We start from the raw sequence: 21,150 nt of genomic DNA, 5'->3' as shown, positions 1-21,150 counted from the left end.
ATGAAATACATCAATTTTCATTTGTCCTTCAGTATTTTTACTGTTTTTGTCTTTTATTAACAAACCATCTCTTGTTGCTTTTCTCTTCAAAGAAGTTGATATATTCCAGTCCTTTTCTTCTGTTTTTTTTTTCTAGGATTTTATTTTTCTGTATAAAGTCCATTGCATCTTCCAAGATGTTAAAAATCTGTTTTCCTTCTGGACATAGGTGCCGGAACCATAGAGCAAGGGGAAGGGAGCACCCCCCCCCCCACACACACACACACACACACACACACACACTTTTACAGCTGCAAGACCTGTAGGACTCATGCACACTTTGCAAACTAATTTAAACACAAAAGTGCGTGGAAAGCCACTACAAGAAGTTAGGGTAATGGCTTTAGCTGATAAGGCTCCAGTTCTCTGAAGTAAGTGTTAACTCCGTTTCTGCTAGCTCTGTTTAATGTGTGAAGTACAGCTCCATTGTTTATGTAAGCTGTAGAGCTCTGTTGTGTTTCTGTAAGCTGTAGTGCTCCATTGTTTATGTAAACTGTACAGCTCTGAGCTACGTTGCTTATGTAAGCTGTAGAGCTCCGTTATGTAAGCTGTAGAGCTCCGTTGTTTATGTAAGCTGTAGAGCTCCATTGTGTTTCTGTAAGCTGTATTGCTCCGTTGTTTATGTAAGCTGACTGTAGAGCTCCAAGCTCCGTTGTTTATGTAAGCTGTAGAGCTCCATTGTCTGTGTAAGCTGTAGAGCCCCATTGTGTTTCTGCTGTAGAGCTCTGAGTTCCATTGTTTATGTAAGCTGTAGAGCTCCATTGTTTTGTGTAAGCTGTAGAGCTCCAGGGTATGTGTGTGTTTATATGCATGAAAATGTGTGTGTGTGTTTATGTGCATGTGTGTGTGTGGGTGGGGGTATTTCTGTGTTGGAGGGCTTGAATATTAAGAAGAAAACAGTAGTGGCAAATGAATATAAAAAAGGACTAAGTCTATTGTTGCATTTTCTAACAGCATTGTGGAGCCACTGGTAGGGAATAACAGAAAAGTTATAAACTAACAATGCTATTATTTATAGCAAGTAGCAAAAATGTAGATAAATCATTAGATGCATGCCATGGTATAAAAAGGAGAGCCATTACATTATTTTTCAGTAGACTAGAAAGAAACACAATAATGTTGGTCAGTGTTGAAGGAATTTGAATGACTTCTTTTAGTTTTACCTTTTTAAGGTTATATTCCTTCTTTCTATTTTAGAGAAGGCATCTACCTGACATGAGGCTAAAATGTAGCACCTCCTGAAAAAAAAAAAAAAAAAAAACAAGCGGCCCAACTGAAAACATGGCATGCACATAAATAATTCTCAATTGTTCTTACCTCAGCCTTTGTATTAATGCAGTGTGAACATTATTAATCATCACAATAATATATGTTTTACTTTATCTTCACCATTTCAAAAATGTTAAGATTTAAAAATCATTAAAGCCTTCTTCCTCTAACATTACAAATGTCTTAATTTTTGTACTTGTAACTGGTGGTTAGAAGTACTTGGACTCAAAACCACGGTTACCACCTGTCCCACTTTGCGAGGGACAGTCCCTCTTTGGGCAGTTGTGTCCTGACAAAAAATTAAAAAAATGGCAAATGTCCTACGATTTTAGGACAGAATTAGTTCCTAGATTTTATGTAATAGTTGCATAAAACAGTTATCCTGTATCTAAAATACCTAAATGTTATAAGAAACAGAATAAGCAACTAAAATGATACAAGAATAAGCTTTTATATAGGCAAAAAAGTTAAGTTCTATCCTTTGTACTGACCGTGGGTATGTGTCGGCCTGTAAAATCTGATGTTTGTCCCGAAAATGTCCCACTTTGGCCATTTGAAAAGGTGGCAACCCTACTCAAACCCTGTACTTTAGGTATAGGGTCCTGCATTTTCTACCCACACCACCACATGTAATTTGAGGAGTTTGGATCATACTTGTCTGTTCCTCTAAAGATTTGTGGTTTTCTGGCAAATCATAATGATAGCCCTTTTTTCTGGCAAATCATAATGATAGCCCTTTAAGTTTCAGTCTTACCAACTTTTTTTTTTTTTTTTTTTTGGATATACATGGTTCATAGGTTAGTACTAGGCTATCGGCCCTAGGGCCTATAAAAGCCTAGCCATAACAATTCCCTGGCTATTTCTTCCCACACTATTTACTTCCCTGGACCCCTGTCTAGCAGGGTGACTGACGTGATCCCCGGGGTGAATTTCCTTTCTCCCATCCAATCATCAAGCTTCCTTTTGAAGAGGGCCAAAGAGCTGCTCTGCTTGACATGTATGGGCAATCTATTCCAGAGTCTGCGGAGTCTCTGGGTCAGGAATCTATCCCTCCAGCATGTTTTGTTTATTGTGATGACAAGGTTTCGATCCCTGGAGCATGTGGCTCTGAGGGATTGGGATTTCTTTAAGTGTAGCATGTCCAACAGCTCTGGGTCTGACATGGCCTTGTATGTTAAGCAGAGATCACCTCGGAGTAGACAATATGCAACAGAGTATAGCTGGAGTTTTTAAGGCGGTCAGCATTGGGCATCTGCTTTAGGCCTGTGATTCTTTTAGTGAGGCATTTCTGTGGCTTTCCAGTTGTTGCAGATGTCATGAGAGGTACATACCAAATGGAGCGTTGTATTCTATAATGGGTCTAATGAGGGATGAGTACAGTGGGACAATGACCTCCTTTTTTCTGGATGAAAAGCCCTTAGTGATGAGGTGTGCCACATAGAAGGATTTCCTGACTGTTGTGGTGATGTGGTTATTGAAGGTGAGACCACTGTCCACCTGTGTCCCTAAGTCCCTTATCACACTTTCGGTGTTTAGTGTACTGCCACCTATGTGGTAATTCATGGGTACATGTTTTTTTTCCAAAGGAGATAACTATACATTTCTTGGCATTGAGCTTGAGCCCATGGCTCTGGCACCAAGCATCTGTTTCTGTAAGGCCCTTTTGTAGAGTATCCACATTATTTGGGGATTCAATAATGGCTCCCAGTTTGCAGTCATCTGCGAACTTTGTTATCCAGAGTCCCTTAGTGTTGGCCTGTACTTCAGAGAAGCAGATGCCAAACAAGAGAGGCCCCAGGAGTGAACCCTGAGGTACTCCACTTGTCACTTGTCTGGAGCTGGATTTGGAGTCAGCTACTTTTACAGTGTGGGTTCTGTCAGTAAGCCAGTTGGCAACCCATTGAGTGACGTAGGGATTAATGCCCAGCTTAGTAAGTTTATCTATGATTCTAGAGTGGGGGATGGTATCAAAGGCCTTGGCAAGGTCCAGATAGGCTGTGTGGACTGCTTTACCATCGTCCACGGCTCTGGAGTCTAATTCGAAGAAGTCAATCAGGTTCAGGAGACAAGATTGGCCCTTCATGAACCCAAACTCTGTGAGATTCAGTGTTTGAAGGTTGCCAATGTTGTTGTTTATAAGTTCCATGATAATACGTTCCATGGCCTTGCAGATCAGGCTCGTCAGACTGATGGAGCGGTAGTTCCTGGGATCCAAGGTAACAAAACACTATTTTAGCAATTTCTAAGAATATACAAGCAATATTTAAAAGATGTCCCTGGTTTTGGCCCTTTGCCCCCCCCCCCAATAAATTTTGACTTTTTCCAGATTTCTTCTGCTGTGATATTGAGAGCTTTAGTTGTGTTAAGTGGATGGTGAAGTGGTAGTGTTGTTACCTGCCAGCAAGAGGTTATGTGGTTTGATTCTTGGTTGGGGTGCCTTCTGTGTATAATCTGTATGTTTTCTCTTCATTTGTGTGGGTTTTCTCCCATGTTACAAAGACATGCATCTGAAGCATTTCTTCCTGGGCTTCAGTTGAAAATTAGCTTTCTTCCAAGTCAGACTTTCATGTTAAATAAATAAAATTTACAAGGAGCCTAGAGCTTCAGGTGAAAAAATGTTTAACTCTGCTTATTCCAAGACCATTTGCATTGTTAGTAGCACAACAGGTAGTAACCTTACTGTTGATGCAGAAGGCTGTGGTTTCCACTCCCACAGTATGCAGATGGATCGCTGATACTGTACTATGTTATATTTTAAATGGACTGGATGCTACAGTCTTGTGAATGTCCTCCTTTGGAGGAGTTACCTAGTAACTATGAACCTGTTATCAGTTTGCCATCCATTCCTTGTTGCAATATTATTGGCTTATTATTTTTTAATAAAACATAGGCAATGTATTCTTCAAGGGCAACAGCCAGTTTATTTGTAGATGAAACAATGAAATAGAGTTGTTTCCTAGCAGCAACCTCTTCATTAGAGATCCCTTAAATGTGGACTTATTTAGATGACTTACTTCTGCAGACATTTTGCATATTTACTGATATTGGTGGATTTGCTGCGGTAGCATTGTCACCTCACAGTAACACGTTGTCCTGTTCGATTCTCAGATAGAGCGTCTTCTGTGTGGAGACATGCATGAATGGGCATACCTTCATTGAAGGTTGTGCATCTGAGCCGGCAACTCGGCATGTAAAAATCTACTGCCAATCATTAGCGGACTGGAATTCTGCAATGGCGACCCCTAACCAGGGAAAGACGCAACAACAACTGATATTGGTGGATTGTAATGAGCAATGACAGAAGTTTGAGTGGCCTTTTATGGTTGAAATTTTCTGAAATGGGTAGTTTTGTCATTATTGGTTCATACATTTTGTTTCATTGCTTACTGGAAGACTGTACAAAATTACAGATTTAAAACACATTCTAACAACTGGTGCTTTATTATACAAGGAATATAATTTAATACAATCAGGAAGGTGAATCAAGGAATGCATACATGTATGCATGGCCCTAAAAATGTGTTTGAAAACAGCCCAGAGGAAAGTATGAAAGGCTCAAAATCATGGGCAAATTTTAAGCTTTACTCTTGTTACCAAATCAATGGATTAAGGTAAAACAGTTCACATCACATTACCTTGACCTGGCCAAGCCTTTTGACACAATCCCCTACTCAGGTGTAGTACAAAAGATGAATAATGTAAGAGCAAACACTTGCATCTCCAGCTGCATTGCTAACTTGGCTCACATGATGCAGGAGATCAAAATAGGGGAAGAGACCAGTCACCAATGGATTCCCCAGGGTTCGGTGCTGAGACTTTTTCTGTTTGGCATATACATCTCAAAAGTAAAAGAAAATACCAAAGAGTTTGGCCAGCTATGTTTGAGATGACTGCATGCTAGGAGCAGTTATTGAATCCCCAAATTACTTAACCATAACACAGGAAGGTTTTGTCCCAAATAATAACTGGTGTCAAAATCATGACAATGTCCTATGAAAACTGATACAGTTGTTTGGCATTTGGGAACTTGTGTGTAAAGTGACTTAACTTTTGATCAACATGTGCCCAGAGTCATAAGAAAGCCTTTCTATATTGCACAGCTTATAAACAAATTGACTGTGACTAGATCCTGAGATGTTGTTGTCCCCCTTTACAAAGCTCTCATTATGTCAATCATTTTGTATAATGCCCACTTTGGCATGTATCTGTCCAGTCCCATGCAACAATTGGAATACCTTCAGAGATAACTTACTAAAATGATACAAGTCCTAAACAATAGGTCTTGCATGGACCACCTCAAAGATTTATTACTATACTCAGTATCCTACAGAGTGTTTAGAGGTGACATGTCTGCCATACAAGGCATCCTACGACCTAATACAGATGGACCTACTGAACATCAGCAAGTCAAATTGAATCAGAAATACTCAGTTCAGGCATCTAAACTGAATGTTGTGGAGAAATGGATATATATCACAGAGGCTACCACTGTTCCAGAACAGACTATCCATAAAAATAAAACAAAGCTTATCCATCCATATTCAAATGCAACTTGGAACAAAGGATGGGTAATAGAAAATGTACTCCAGGATTTCCCCTCATGCCACTAATGGATAGCGGCAGTTCCTAAATGCTGCATCCCTTACATAGGTCCCTTCAAATTTTCTATGGTATGATCACAGTTGTTCTCACTAGGGCTAATATACAATTATTAGCCATGGGATAGCTAAGACAAATTAGTAAATGTTAACTCAAGCACTAAAATGGAATTGGCTAAGCTTAAAATGTCCTCCAAGTGAACCTATGTTGTGGTAATAAATAGTTATAAAAAATTACACCTTTCAGATCACTAAGTGCCCCTGTCACCCTATGCCCCCCCCCCCCCCCACCACCACCACCGTCTTCAACAGCTTCTGGCGCCTATGCTTCTGGAAAGTGAATCCTTATTTTTGCCGGAAACAAGATTTGTTTTTTAATATTGTTTTTCTTTCAGCTTTTAACAAGTGGCACACATACTTTTCTCTTTGACATCACTAATGTTGAATGGTCATTGTAAAATCGTATAGTAATTTCTTTCATTTTAACTGGATAATTAGTCCATGCAGCTTTTAAGACTAAATCCTTTTTTCCAATAAACATCTTTATTAAATTATCACGTATGACTTAGGCAATCTTACATTTATATAAATGAAAAACAAACAACATTGACACTCCTTTAGTTGCAAACATTATACTACAGACATCATTGAAACAACTATAGTTGCAAAGCATTATACAACACTTATAATCTATCCAGTCATTGTCAATTAATCATCATATTACTCATTCAAATCCTGCCTCTTAAACCTAATTTCTTCTCTGCATATATTGTTCCCAGAACTCCCATTTATTCCTATTTAGTTTGCTCCTTCCCTTTTCTAAAGCTCCCAATTCCGGTTGTTTTATCTCTGTTGCTATATTAACTACTTCTAATAAAGTTGGTGTCATGAAAGGAGATACTGCCTGCCCAGCTTGCTGGAATTTTGTAATATGTCATTTGTGAATATTAATATGATTTATATAGAAGTGTGACAGAAGGAGATACTGCCAATCCAGCTATCTGGAATTTTGTAAGTGGTTGTGTGTCATTTGTGAATGTCAGCATGCTTCATGTAAGATGCTTGTGTTACAGATGTATTAGAACTTTATGTCATATAACATGGTTTGTACAGATGTGTGCTGAAGATATATGTTGTAGAGTACTTAGCTTAAAGATGTATCCACAGTGTACCCTACTGGAAAGGAGCAGAAATGTATATAAACTATTGTAACTGTGTAAATGTATATGTTTTAACAGTGGGAACTGGCACATACAAGGTTAACTTGCGAAACTTCAGAAAGAAATAGTTGAAATCAAATTGCTTTATAACCATGCAATAAAAGAGATGTTATCTTTTGGTTTCAGTGCAACAGGAGACATAAAGTCTAGAATTAGAAGTCGTTTGTATTGTCATTAAATGTGGAGGAATATAAATTATTTTATGAATTGGATGGCGCAGAGGTGCAGCGGTAGCATTGTTGCCTTATAGCAAGCGGTTTTCTGGTTCAATTCTCAGCTGGAGTACCTTCTGTGAGGAGTCTGCTTGTCCTCCTTGTGTCTGTGCAGGTTTCCTATGGTTTCCTTCCACATTTCAAACACATACATCTGGAGTGTTTCTCCCAGGCATCCATGGAAAATTGGCTCTGTTCCAAGTCAGAATTTCCTGGTAAACAAATGTTAAATAAAATAAAAATGTCACCATTTACCAAAAGATGTAATGTCTATGTGTTTTTGCAGGTAGTAGCTAAATGCTACCAGCTGCAGTGAGGGTTTTCACCTGGGATAGTCAGATGACAAAAAGTGAGGTCATGTTGCAAGTATCCCAGCAGTAATATTTGAAATATTAATTTAAGAACGCTCTGAGAGAGAGATTGGGCATTCTATATTAAGTCTTTGACCTGACAACATCAGCTGGAAAACCCACTCACCACATCTGTCTTGCCTTGTTATGAGTAAGTAAGTCTAGGGTACAGTAATTTCTCTTAGATACGGTTAGGAATATAGTGAAGTATAGCTTAGATGTTTTCTTTATTTATTCAAGACTATCCTGCAATGTTGTTTTAAATATTTCCTGTGATTTTGAACTCTGATGTAACTGTGATTGTCTACTGAGTAGTTTCTTGTTCTTTTATTATTTATTATTAAATATATTTAAACCTTTCATTGTGGCTGATATTTGTGAAACATATTTTAAGCTTTTAAAGTACTTCCATATCTATTTAGTGACACTGTGCATGCCACTCCTAATAGCCTTGCTCTTGGTCAAACTACCATTTGTATTAACAGTAGCATTACACTGTAAGATTGGACACCCTTTGTTAAGGGCCTTAAAGTAGCTGATAAGGGATGTCTGGTGGCAGTCCAAATGATCTTATAATCTGGGCAAAAGGGGAGATAGCTAGTGAATCTATGCCAGCCTTTCCCAGATGTATTTGTGTGTGTGTGTGTGTGTGTGTGTGTGTGTGTGTGTGTGTGTGTGTGTGTGTGTGTGTGTGTGTGTGAGAGAGTGCATGTGTGCATGTGTGTGTGTGTGTGTGTGTGTGTGTGTGTGTGTGTGTGTGTGTGTGTGTGTGTGTGTGTGTGTGTGTGTGTGTGTGTGTGTGTGTGTGTGTGTGTGTGTGTGTGTGTGTGTGTGTGTGTGTGTGTGTGTATAAATCAATTCTCAAAGCATGTGTGTCAGCTACTTGGGCAGGGACACAAAGTACTGTTTGAACAGAGAGGGTGCTGGAGGTCTTGGCTTGGCCACTCAGCTGAGATCTTAACTCTATAGCCATGCTAGTGAGGAGTCTTATTGGGGATCTGGAGAAACAGGGAGAAACCAGCCCCAGGCTGGCTGTGGTCGCTGTGTGCTCTTAGGGGAAATTGCACTTTACTGTGTGTGTACTTGCCATCCTCCCAGTGTGTACATCCCCCACAGTTGCCAGTGGTGAGGACTGAGGCTCCTTGATTACTGGACCAGTGGTGGGGCATCACACATAGTCTAGACTTTGATTTCCATTTTCTAAGTAATTGCTTTTTTGATAGCCATCATAATTAGACTCAGCAAGGCTTTACTATGGGCCGGATTCACGATGGCTTGCACGGAGTGTACGAGTAGAGTAAGACTCCATGCAGCCATCAAGTCTAACGAGCGATCCAGGAACAGCCTGTAGGGGCGTGTAAGAGAGCTCCTAAAATGTCTCCTACACGGACAGGACTGGGATATGCAATTTACCTCACTTGCAGCCGAAAGGCATGCAAATGAGGTAAATTTGCGATCCAGGAAGCACAAACCTGTCTGAGTAGGAGCCGTGTTAGTTGCAGAAATGTACTCAGTTGACAACTGAGTACCGTTCTGCAAATAGCACAATGGAGCCTTGTCAGCTCCAAATAAAGGTTGCATATGGTTGAGGAAGCATGCCAATGGCCAAATATATGGCCATTGGAAATGTTCCCAGATGCAAAATTAAAATAAAAATACTTTTTTTTTTTTTTTTCGGTGATTTCTGATGTTTAAGCCTAGCGCAGCGCCACGCAAACGGGGTGCGCTATAAAAACCATAAAATAAGAAAATAAAAGCCACAAACGTGGAACTTATGAAAATTGTTAAATTACAATGTAAGGGAATAGCAGGCTGAAGACAACATGGCCACCGAGTAGGGGTTGCTAAGGGGAGAAGCCCAGTCTAAGACATGTAACCAAGCATTAGTAGGCAATCCTATGTAAATGAGTGTTAGGATAGTGAATTGCACTTTTACATAGCAAATGAGCACAGTCAGTGGAGTGTAGGAGTAGGATATGGGGAGTAACAGAGTAGGAGATAGGTGACATCACAAGGGGGTATGTATGAAAGTAGTGAAGCTCATTGGAGAAGAGTGGCATGTGTTAGCTGTCAGTTAGACATCATGGAAAGAGGTGTGTCAACAGGTAGGCCAGGGAAAGCCAAGAAATGGAAGGTGTATACTGTGGATAACACCAAAGTTTCTTGCTGAGCGGGTATGTGCGTGTGTGCATGCCTGTAAACTTGACTAAGACAGAGTGCGCACGTGGAAGCGTGAGTGCGCGCATTTAAGCTGGAGTAAGCATGTATAAGGCTGTTTAAAGACCTGTAAGTGCGTTTGCGCTGGTGTGCACGCGTTTTAACCCGAATAAGCAACTTAGTCCGTCTAAGCATGTGTGCGCGCGTGTGAGCTGCTCTGAGCATGTTTGCACTTGTATGCACGTCGCTCCCCCCTGAGGAAACAGAAAGGAAAAAGGAAGCACAACAAATAGTAGGAAGCTACCAGGGAATACTAGTAGAGCTAGCTGGTGTAAACAATCGGAATCAGGCAATTACACAGGCAGAACACTAGCCCAGCACTTAAAACTCTGCAAACAACAGTGCAGTTTGTTTCTCTCAAGAGACACTGCAACACTGGAGTAAGTTACTAGAAGTGAAAAATTAAAAAGCTTCACTCAGACAAAAAATCCTAAGGGCTGCCATTGCTGTTATAAGGCGACATATGCAACATGCTGAGAGTGGTGACAATGCAAATGCTGCCGGACAACCCACAGTGAAGAGACAGAGAAGAGTGTACAGGCCCAGGGTCACCTACCAGGGGTTACATGAGCTGGAGATCTTGGAGCGCTATAGAGTGGACAGAGACCTCCTGCAGCAAATTGTTGAGCTGTGCAGGCCACGCCTCACACACAGAACCAACAGAGGGGAACCCATCCCAGTGGAAACCAAGGTATGCGTTGGCCTAAGAATACTAGCAACAGGTACCTTCCAGAGACCAACTGGTGATATGATGGGGATATCACAAGCATCAGCATCCAGGGTACTGCACCAGCTCCTGGATGCCATGTCAGCACATGTCGGTGATCATGTATATTTCCCCAATTCCTGTGAGGTATTGGCCAGCAATATGCGTCTCTTCCAGCAAATAGCAGAATACCCTGAGGTAGTGGGTGCAATAGACTGCATGCATATATGCATCAAAACACCAGCCGGTGAGCGGAGTAGGGCCTACATTAACCACAAGGGCTTCCCCTCCATCAACTGCCAGGTCGTGTGGTGATGCCCAGGGCATAATAATGAATGTGTGTGCTGGCTGCTCTGGAAGCTACCATGATTCCCATATCTGGCATCTGACGCAGCTGTACCAAACATTTGCCAATGGGGACATCCCACATGGTCACCTATTGGGGGATGCTGGCTATGCACTGGAGCTGTAGCTGATGACACCCATCAGAAACGCACACACACCTGAACAGGAACGCCATAATGAGGCACATGCACAAACACGAAATGTAATCGAGTGTGTGTTTGGGTTGCTCAAGTCACGGTTCTGGTGCCTGGACACATCTGGTGGAGCCTTGCAATACTCACCAACTACATGTACCCAAATTGTCATGGTGTGTGCCATGCTATATAATATGATTCTGTGAAAACAACTGCAGCAGGACCAGCATAGGCCTGGGCCAAACATCCCCCCACCATTGCCAAGGCCATCACAGGCAGCTGGTGACTCAGAGGAGTAACAACCTGAGCCTGCCCCAGTAGGCAGAAGGAGGCATGCCCAGTATGCCTTGGCCTTGGCAAAGAGGCAACGCATAGCACATACACAATGGCTCAGTAGGAACCCTGGAAATGATACCTCTCTCTGACTCCCACATATAGTGAAATGGATGCCTAAGTTGACACAAACTGCTTTCAAACATGTGCAGGAAGTGTAGTATGTGCATCCGACATAGGCAGCCAAGCAGCACCACCTGAGGCATGGTTGCCATGTGTTAAGCAATGTAAGGTAGTGCTAAACAGCATTTACCACCATGTAGTATATGCAAACTTGATGACCTTGAGTATCATCCTACCCTCACCAAGCATGATGCCACAATATGAAGACAAGATGATCAATTACAACAATTGGCTTAAGTATTGGTATCAGTGAAAGGGGATCCAATGCCTGTCAGGCTGGGATGACATGCTCGACAAGACATGATGCTTCGCTAGGGATGGCTTTCACCTGTCACCTGTGACCTTTTGGATATTGCCAAAGGCTCTTGTCACCCCCATAGTGCCTTTTTTAGGTAAGGCTCAAAAGACAAACCCACCTCCATAGGTATCACAAGGGATAAGAAGCTAGAAGTAATGCTACTCAATGCCAGAAGTCTAAACCGCAAGATGCATGCACTCCAAACTCCCCTCAGCATGGAGAATGTTAATATCTGTGCAGTAACAGAAACCTGGTTCAAGGCTCCCAAGAGCACCCTAGCACTAACAGGTTACACCTCATACCATGCTTTACAGCCACAAAACATGGAACAAACTACAAAACGAGGGAGAGTATCAATATTTGTCAAAGATACCCACACCCCCAGGTTGGTGGCACAGCATGAAGCATCAGAGGCTATCCATGTGCAACTAACAGTGGATAAAACCGCCTTTCAGTTCATAGCCTGCTACAGACCACCCTTCTAAACCCAGGAACCACACTTGGCTGTCTGGAGAACACATGAAAATATGAAGGTCGCCCCAAACACCATTGTATTGGGCGACTTCAACTACTCAAACATAGACTGGGAGCATTACCCTAGCTCCAACAGCCTAGCCCAAAGGTTCCTAGAATGTATAAACTCAAATGCTATGGAACAACTTGCAAACACTCCCACAAGAGGGGAAAACATACTGGACCTGATCATCACCAACATGGGGACTCTATGCCCAAGACCAGAAGTGTATCCCTCACTGGTAAGATCAGACCATAGAGTAATCTCACTGGATATTCACATCCCGACCCCAGCCCATGGCCAGAAAACCACAGTGAAAAATTTTCACTAAAGCAAATGTCACACTCCTCCAAACCAAGGTGGAATCCTTCACAGCCCCTGTGCCTGTGGAAAATATGGCCCAGACCTCAGAACCCTTTATAAATGCATTCTATGAACACCTTCAGGAATGCATGGATCATGCAATCCCAAATAAAACCAAGACCCAATCCTCCAAAGGCAGGCATCCTATCTGGTGGACCCCAGCCATAAACAAACCATACAATACAAGGAGGAAGCTACTATATGATAGAGCAAAATCCCAAAAAGGGAAGGCATCTCTGATCAGTATTATTGAAAAACTACGGCCACACATAAAATCGTCTAAGGCCATCTTTGAGATAAAAATTGTACAGAACACTAAGGATAATCACAAGGCTTTCTTTAGTTATGGTAGGAACCTTGGTGGGAATTCCCAGATATGTTCAGAATTAGTCCAAAATGACAAACAATACACCAAACCCACAGACATTGCCAACATCCGAGCTGACAGGTTCAGTGCAAATTTCTCCCCCCATTCCCCACCAAAAGGGCAAATATCTATCCCAGCAGAGTGCTGGCCCCCTGACATCTCAGATACTCAGGTAACAGCCAGCCTCTCCAAAGCAAAACACACAGCATCAATGAGACCAGACGGTGTCCTGGGCTGTGTCCAACATGAACCCCTAGAAGAATTGAACACAAACATAAAACCACTGTTCAATCTCAGCCTTACCACAGGATATGTACCCAAAGAGCAGTGTACAGCAACAGTGGTCCCTCTGCACAAAGGTGGTGCCTTAATGGATACTGCAAACTATCGCCCCAGAAGCCTGACTAGCTTGGTCTGCAAAGCTATGGAAAGGATCATTATGGACCTCAGAAATAAAGATATTGGGGACCTACAGACACTGGATCCTACTCAGTTTGGCTTTGTTAAGGGCAGATCCTGCCTCTTAAACCTGGTTGAGTCATTTGAAACAGTCACCAAGGCCATTGACGAGGGGAAGGTGGTCCACACAGCCTACCTGGACCTCGCAAAAGCCTTCCATACAATACCCCACTTGGTCATTATAGATAAGCTCACCAGCTTCAATATAAACCCCTATGTCACTAGATGGGTTGCAAACTGGCTCAAGGACAGAACCCACATGGTCAGAAATGTTGGAGCCATGTCAGACCCCAAACCAGCTACAAGTGGTATCCCACAAGGCTCAGTCCTTGGACCTCCCTTGTTTGGTATATATTTCTCGGAGGTACAGGCCAACACAGAAGGACTGTGGCTGAACAAGTTTGCAGATGACTGCAAACTGGGCGCCATAATCGACCTTCCAGCTGACACAAGCATCCTACAAAAGGGCCTCATAGAAACAGACAACTGGTGCCAGAGACATGTCCTCAAGCTAAACGCAAAAAAGTGTATAGTCATCCCCTTTGGCAAAAACTAAGTGCCCACAAATTACCACATAGGTGGTAACCCATTAAGTATGGAAGAAGTGATAAGGGACCTGGGGACCCAAGTTGATAGCAATCTCTCATTTGACAACCACGTGGCCAAAGTGTTTAGAAAAACATTTCATATAGCCCACCTAATCATGAAGGTATTCATATCTAGATCAGGGGAGGTCATCGTGCCTCTTTACTCATCCCTCATCAGGCCCATAATTGAGTACAATGCCCCTTGTGGGATGTACCTTATCAGACACCTGTAGCAGCTGGAAAGATCACAAAAGTACCTCACCAAGAGGATCAAAGGGCTCAAACAGATGCCATTTGCTGCCCGGTTAAAGAAACTGCAGCTCCACTCAGTGGCATACCGCTTGCCCAGAGGCAATCTGTGCCTGATGTATAAAGCCATGTCCAACCTGGAATCAATGGACATGCTGCACCTTGGAAAATCTGAATCCCATCAAGCTATGCACTCAAGAGACCTGAACCTCAGGACTGAAATAAATAGGACATGCTGGAGTGACAGATTCATAACCAGAGGCTCCCTCCACTCTTGAGTAAACTCCCACTCCAGGTTAGCCAGAGTCCCTCATTGACTCTCTTCAAGAGGAATCTTAATGAGTGGATGGGAGATTGTAGGTTTACCCTGGGTATCACTTCTATGTCACTGTTAGACAGAGGCACAGTATACTAAACTTGAAAAATGTCATGGCAAACTCCACTTAAAATGTGTGTTGAAAGCCAAACACACTCTGGCTAGGATTATAAATGCCCTAGGGCAGATAGCCTAGTATGAACCTATGAACAGAATCACACATACCAACTAGTACAACTGTGGTCAATGTGGAGTAATGTTTGGCAATGTCCACCCAAGTTGGTGAATACACAGCAATGTTGGACAAGCCTGGTTTAAGTAGGCCATAGCTGAACAAAATGCAACATGCTCATAGTTGTCCAACTGGCCCTTAACCAGCCTGGTCTGCTCAGTATGAGCATTTAAAGCAGTGATGGGACTCAAACCCATGATACTGTGCACCATAGTGAAAGCGCTGAACCACTACACCATGACAGCATTGCAATGTTGAGCCAGTATGAAAGAATGTTGACAAGTCTTTGCAAGCTATCCCATGGAAACCCTGCAGACACAGCATAATCCCTGTTGAGTTATGACAAAAAAGGAGTCTGGCAGTAAGAACACAACATGACTTCCAACACACACAGTATAAATGTCAATAGTGGTCATGTTCACACACAACCACAAATGTAGTGGACTTCAGATCACAACATATGGAAAGGTCACACTGGGCATGTTCACACACTTGGATAAATGAGACATATGTCAGGCAACAAACCATGCAAAGCCTGAACTGGGCATGCTCACACACTTAGGCCATGTCTGAGTATAGCAGTCGGCCACACATATCTGGCAGTTGTGTTAAGCCAGGAACCTCCCACGATCCAGCAATCCGCCCTGTGCACACAGTTAAATGACAACAGACATATATATTAATATACTGGAACCCTGTCATGATCAAACATGTTACGCAGATACACAAGTTGTTCATAAAAACTAGGAAAGCTATGGCAATAAAGACCTGCAAACAGTATCAGCAACAAATATTGTGCATCCTGAACAGAAACATAGGTGCAGAGGTCGATACTAGGCTGTCTGCCCTAGGGAATTCATAAGCCTAGGCAGAGTGTATTTGGCGTCTACCTCCCCAGTAGAGTAGCCTACTGTGCCTCTGTAAAGTAGGTCACAGAAGGCACCCTTTAAGGCTAATTTGCTGTGCCTCTGTCAAGCAGGGACACAGTGGAGATCCCAGGGGTGAATATGCAAGTTCCTATCCATGCGGCTGGATTTTGCTGGAAGAGGGTTGGCGAGGGGCTATGTCTAACTCTAATTGGGATTCAATTCCAGAGTGAGGGGAGCCTCTGGGTAATGAATCTGTCCCTGCAGCATGTCCTACTTAGTTTTGTGCTGAGGTTTAAGTCCCTGGAGTGTGTAGCTCTAAGGGTCTTGGATGTTATGAGGTGGAGCATGTCCATTACTTCTGGGTTTGACATGGCTGTGTACGTCAGGCATAGATTACCTCTGAGTAGGCGTTAAGCAACTGAGTAGTGCTGGAGATCCTTTAGTTGAGCTGCATAGGACATCTGTGTGTAGCCCATGATCCTCTTGGGGAGGTACTGTTGTGGTCACTGTAGTTGCTGCAGGCGTTGGGTAAGGTACACCCCAAAAGGGGCATTGTAGTCAAACATGGGCTTGATGAGTGACTAGTAGAGGGCCACAATGACCTCCCATGATCTATATGCAAACCCCCATGTGATAAGGAGGGCTATATAAAGGTCTTTGCAATGACTCTGTCAATGTGATTAGCAAAGGAGACGTTACGATCTATGTTGGTCCCCAAATCTGTAAATACATCTTCTGTACTTAATGGATTACCACTTATGTGGTAATTTGTGTGCACCTTGTTTTCTCCAAAGGGGATGACTATGCATGTCTTAGCATTTAGCATGAGGCCATGGCTCTGGCAACAAACATCCATCTCTGTGAGACCCTTATGGAGGAAGCATGTGTCAGCTGCAGTGTCACTTATGGCCCCCGGTTAGCAGTTATCTGTGACATTTGTTAGACATAATCCCCCCGTGTTAGTCTGAACCTCAGAGAAGTACATACCGAACAGGACAGGTACCACAACTGAGCCCAGTGAGACACCAGTTGTAACTGGTCTGGAATTGGGCATGGCCCCTGCAATTCTGACCATGTGGGTTCCATCCCTGAGGCAGATAGCAACACATCTAGTGATATAGGGGTTGATATTTAAGCTGGTAAGCATATGTATGATGCCTGAGTGGGGTATTGTGTTGCAGGCTTCTGCAAGGTACACGTAGACTGTGTGAACTACCTTGCCCTCATCCATGGCTTCAGTAACTGTTTCAAAGATATGAACTATGTGTAAGAGGCAAGATCTGCCCTTAACAAAGCCGAATTGTGTATGATCCACTATCTGGAGGCTCACAATGTTTTTGAGGGGGGTGTGTATATATGCAATTCTCTGTGAAAGGAATGGCCTTTTTGAAGACTGGGATAACACACTAAAAGATGTACATTCCTCTTTGGAAAGACAGATGATGTCAGCACCCTATAAATACAGCAGGAGAAGGGAAATCATCCACAGTAATGTGAATAGTGTGCTGTGCTAATGCTTCTTTCTCAAGTATTGTAATATAGTTAGGTAGGAGTTTGAATCCTACAAATGCCAGGTGTGTGTGTATGCAATTCTCTGTGAAAGTAATTGCCTTTTTGAAGACTGGGATAACACACTAAAAGATATACATTCCTCTTTGGAAAGACTGATGATGTCAGCACCCTATAAATATAGCAGGAGAAGAGAAATCATCCACAGTAATGCGAACAGCGAGCTGCGCTAATGCATCTCTCTCAAGTATCATAATGTAGTTAGGTAGGGGTTTGAATCCTACAAATGCCATGTGTGTGTTTGTCAATGTGTTGTGTGTTTTGCTTTTATTATTGTATGACATATTATTATAACAGTAATTTCAATGCACACATCAGGTATGTGTGTGCCACATACAGATATGTGCCTGTGACCTTTAATAGTTCCCATGTGTGAAGCCTGCCTCATATGAATACAGTTGTTACCTTTGCCAGCATGTGCCACAGCTTCCCAGACCTTAGGCCATACATGTATGTTGGTGACAATGCAGGCTACTGCAGTGATCTGTGTCCTAGGCCAACTATGTGACACACACCCATGAAAGCTTTGATAGATTAATGTGGGTGAGGGTTCATGTCTGGAGTATATGTGAGACATGTTAAAACACAGCAAAGTCTGTGAGTGATGGACATCCAGTGTAGGTGTATGGCAACTGTTGCCGATATGCATACAGGCACCTTCTTGCTTAGGTGATACACCGAGGGACTGCAGAATACTTTTGGAAATGTGAATATCACAGGATAGACAAGATAACACTTGTCCACATGTACACACCATTACCTGTTCTACATGATGGGTGCTACCACCTACATGGTGCTGTTGGAATACTATGTTAAGTACATGCCGATGACAATGCTACAGTTGTGTTACAGCAATACAGCATGACTTGGACAATAGGTATCTGTCTGTATGATACCCTTGTTGTGGTTAGGGGTGTCATGTGTAGAATGCATTGTAGGCCACTGTATGCATTTGCAGTCATGGATGGATATATCCGTAGTGTGTTGGCATGTACGTGAGACTGATATATGCAAAAGAGTATTGTTCCCAGGGATGTGTGGGGCTCAGTAAGAATGGCTACTGGTATAATGTAGTACTGCATGGATATCACTGACACCGGTTCCTATATCTGTGTATCAGTTGAGGAGACACCATGTAATGACCACTGAATGTCAGGCTATGTAGGCTGTGTATACTACCAGAATGCAGACCATTGACATTTGAAAACCGTATCACCCACAGCATACTGTCAAACCATGTCATGTTCCATGCTAACCATGTTCACAAATGTACACCTGCAACTCTGTGCTGCAAACATCACACGTGTACTGTCCACACCCCAAAACATGCAGGCACAGGTACACACAACAGCCATGTGGCACATGTGCAGACAGTACACTTTGGGAATTAACACTGGTGTATACAAAACTGCAATGACAATCATAGTGTTAATGCATCATGCATGCTCGGATATACCCACAATGATATCATTAACAACATGTTTGATAATATTACTACAGTGCTATGTAGTCACCCTGTGCATCAGCACCATGCTATCCTGTTCCTGCATCAATGTTACAGATGGCAGGAGGTGGCACAGTTTCATCATATGCACAGGGTGTGTACTTGGTTTGCCAGAGTCTGCCATTGACACATGCAATCAACATGTATGTGTGTGTGTGTTAGTGAGGGACAATAGTACAACATGGGGCAATGTTGATGCGATGTGTGTGTGTATGTGTTAGCCCTAGGTGTTAGCATTATGTGTGTGTGTGTATGCATGCACATAGTTTCACCACGTGGCTGCCATATACGGGTGTTTGTGGACAGCCACAGACTGCACCTGCCAGGTCATACAGATCACTGTCTCTGGCCACGGACATGGTACCTGTGCCTGGCAGGGGTGCTACGGACAGTATCAGGTACTAAGCCAGACAGGGTACTGTCATCAGAGGCAGTGGGTTGTTGACTGGACAAATGTCCCTGCTGGGACTGTCCAGAGCCACGTGCACATGGTCTTCCTGGACGGTCTAATGACAGCACAGACCCAGCATTGCTGGGGCTGTTACTGGCACTATGAGAGTGGCTGCGGGTTTGTTGTCATCAACGACGACTGCCAGCTGATGATGTTGCTGGCATACATCCACGTCGATGCCTCAACCATCCTGCACTGTCCTGGCTCCTGGACATGTAGTTGTGGAAGAGATCTAATGTGCCCCCCCCCCAATGTCTATCAATGACCTCACTGATATTACGGATGGCAGCCGCAACATCACGCATAGTGTTATTCATAGCGGTGCAATGTGCTCTAACCTCCCTCATACCCTGTCTGGTGTACAGTTCCATATGTGCCTGTGCCTGCATTACAGCCCGGAACATAGCTGAGGTTGAAAGACCTCTGTGGGCATGTCTGACAGGGGCAGTATGACCAAGGATGCTCCCATGAGAACCCCTGGACATCTGCCTGTGTGGTACCATGTCAGGAATCTGGCCATGGCTGCTGTGAGGGGATGCATGTGCCAATGATAGCACACTACCCTGGTCAATGCCCACTGTATGCTGTCCCTCAGCTAAGGACATTGCTGACAATGTATGTATCAGCAGGATGACTGTGCGCATTGATGGGGTTGACTTATGTGTAGTGTCGATTGTCTGACCAACGACAGACCCTGTCACACCTCCCTGTGCCATTACACATGTATCATCATTATCACTATCCCCAGCAGTGGCTTCAGGTTCCCTGCTGCACTCCACCAGAGCAACATCAGAACCTGTGAGAGGAAGATAGGAAATACAGTTTACAAATGTGTACACAATGTTAGCACACAGGCACACAAGCACACAGGCACACTCCTCAGTACAGCAGATACAAACACAGACACACCTGCAATCCAACACATACACAATACTGTTTGAGGGTGGGTGACAGTATCACAAGGAAAAACATCACTGCACACGTGTCAGCATGCAGATTATGTGTTGCACAGGAACATGCAGTGCAAGTGTAGACAGCCCTTGTTAATAACAGTATACGTGTACTTGATGATTGTGTGTAGTTGTTCAGTGATTGTCACCATCCTGGGACACAATGTGTACAAGGACAGAACAATGTTGTGCAAATGTTACAAGCTGTGGGTGCATATATTTGCACACACACACACACACACACACACACACACACACACACACACACACACACACAAAACACATGATGGTGCTACGCAATAACTGCTATGTGTACTTTTGTGGTCAGTGGAACTGTATGTGGTGTAGTAACATGAGCCATGATCAACATGCTTCTTGTGGTCAGTCAACAATAATAATGTGTGCCAGACAGGCAGCTAGCATGCTGTACCTGAAGTGCAGTAACATGACTACATCCACAATTACACAGCCACTTGTTACATGGGTGTGTAAGGTGGCCAATAGTGAGCATTGCCTAACATGAATGTATTATTTGTTCAAGACTGTTGCACAAAGACATGATAGGCCTCTACCCCTCAGGTATATTATGTGTGCTGCGTAGATGATAAGTGGGATACTGAAGGGTGGGCATACAGCAGGTGTCATAATTGGACATGTGTAGCAGGCTAAGGTGTAGTGTCTATGCCAAACATGTGTGTGTTGTGTACATGTGTATCAGGTATGCCTATCCAATGTCCTGTACTGTGTTGCCACACATGTGTGTCATGCTCTGTGTATTGCATGTGAGTGAGGCAGCTACTGAGAATAATGGGATATGCATAGTCTCACAGCAAACATGCACAGCATGCATTATGCATAGGTGTGTTACATGTGCAC

Source organism: Protopterus annectens, chromosome 8.part1, assembly GCF_019279795.1.
Source record: "Protopterus annectens isolate FY-2018-M chromosome 8.part1, PAN1.0, whole genome shotgun sequence".
NCBI classification, from domain to species: Eukaryota; Metazoa; Chordata; order Ceratodontiformes; family Protopteridae; genus Protopterus; species Protopterus annectens.
This window is presented reverse-complemented; position numbering follows the sequence as displayed.